Source organism: Alligator sinensis, unplaced genomic scaffold (genome assembly GCF_000455745.1).
Source record: "Alligator sinensis unplaced genomic scaffold, ASM45574v1 scaffold386_1, whole genome shotgun sequence".
NCBI classification, from domain to species: domain Eukaryota; kingdom Metazoa; phylum Chordata; order Crocodylia; family Alligatoridae; genus Alligator; species Alligator sinensis.
Genome location: NW_005841996.1, coordinates 270,327 through 272,268, shown reverse-complemented (window position 1 = coordinate 272,268; position 1,942 = coordinate 270,327). Strand labels below are relative to the sequence as shown.

Genomic DNA, 1,942 nt, shown 5'->3' with positions numbered 1-1,942 from the left:
GGAAAGGATTGCCAACTATGTAACAGAAAATGAAAAATGCATTCCAACCTTCTTAAGAGATGCTCTGCAAGGGGGTGGGGGTGGAATTGAGGCCCTCATAGAAGGGAGGGAGTTGGGCAGGGCTGGGACTGCTTGGAGCCCTAAGCTGCAATGCACAGCCACAAGGCCCCAGCACGGAGTGGGATGGGGGTGGAGCCAGCTTCCTGCCACTGCACTCACTCCCAGGGGTCAGGGGGGGCCTGTACCCCGCCCCAGATCTGTGCATGGGCTGGGCATGGGCTGTCTGTTGCAGGCCTGAGTTCCCACCCTGCTGCCCTCCCCTGGGGCCTCCACATCCCAGCAGGTGTGACTCAGCGCTGCAGAGAACAGTGAGGCCATGCGGGGATCTCCTTGCTGCTGCAAGCTCTGCGCTGCCGTGACAGTGGGTCCCCTGTGCAAATGGCAGCAGCAGGAGCAGCACACGGGGTTGTATCCGACTGCTGATGGGCGTGCAGGGGGCATGTCACAAGGTCACACACACTGGGCTGCAGAGACACTGGGGGAGGGCAGCAGGGCAGGAGCTCGAGCCCACAGCGGGCAGCCTGCGCCCACCCCACAAAAAGTTCTTGGGGGCATGGGTCCTCCCCTACGTCCCAGGAGTTCACGCAGTGGCGGGAAGCTGGCCCCTTCCCATGCTTGCAGCACAAAGGCAGCAGGTGGGGAGCCAGGCTTCATGTACCACTCCACTGCAGCAGCTGCCACCTCCTGCTGGGGGCAAAGGGTTGTGGACCTATGTCCCTGGCCCCACTGCCCTGGCAGCTAGGTGCCTTTCATTTTAATCGCTAATTTGGGGGGTTTTAAATCAAAGATTTTGTGAGGGGAGAGTCAGAGAATTTGCAATTTTTATTTATTTATTTATTTTTTAATCAAGGAAAACCAGGATCCCTGGAGATAACAGACCTGATTACCTAGCCATCCTCCCTATTGTCTCTCTGCAAGTTTGTGTATACAGAGTCAAGCCCTTGCCTCTCCCTAAAAGTTCAGAGTTTCAAGAAGTTAAATGAACAGAGGACTGTTGGGAGTGGAGTAGATCTGGGCAAGGAGGAAGAGTCAGGATAAATGCAAGAAAGGAGAAGCAGCAGAAACAAAAGGGAAATATTTTGAGCAGAATATTCCAGAAGTCTTGAGGGACAGGATTTTGAGTATGGCCTTTCCACTGATTTAAGATCTAGTGAGGGACTGGTATGGTAGAAGGGAAAACCTATCATGGCAGCAGGCTTGCCAGGCCGTAAAGGACAGAAGAAATCTAGAGAAAAGCCCCAAGCTAATAACATATGGTTGCAGCACTCATTTGATGTCTTTTTAATACAGCATGGGAAAAACACCCCCAAGTATATACGATTAATCTAGTGAATTGGAGATAGTTCACCTCCCAATTACTTCATAAGTATGTGCTTCAATTAGCTTTGATAAATAAAATGACCAAATCATAATTCAGTTTTCTGATGTAGCTGCAAAATTGATCTGAAAAAACATCAAAATAAATCACTGCTTTAAAAAGTATTGTGTGTACCTTCTAAAAATGAAACTTACATCTATCTCTGAGTTGTGAATAATATGTATTAAGGTTATATCAAAAGGACAAGAATGCACTTTTTGTAGAAAATAATGATTAAATCGAGGCTTCCTGACCAATGATTTAAATCATGATTTAAAATCAAATCCACCCTGGATCCAAGTTTTCCGTTTCCCATGGAAAAATCGGAAAAAACATGGATTTTCTTTTTTGACTGCAAAAAATACAGCTTTTCAATTTTAACAGAGAAAAAAAAGCAGATTTTCCACTTTTGCAAAGAGCTCTCTCAAGGGGCTGGGGGAACAGGAGGAGGACACAGTCAGGCATTGGGCACCATGTGCATGTAAACAAGCATATGGCCTCCATGATGCCTGGAGAGCAGCTCCC

General features: G+C 48.1%; 1 protein-coding gene across 2 annotated transcripts in view; it reads right to left on the bottom strand.

The window, feature by feature from the left end:
• The window catches only part of LOC102380984 (sericin 1-like), a 43,908-nt gene that overhangs the window by 14,468 nt on the left and 27,498 nt on the right, over nt 1-1,942 (bottom strand). The gene's annotated exons all lie outside the window — the stretch shown is intronic.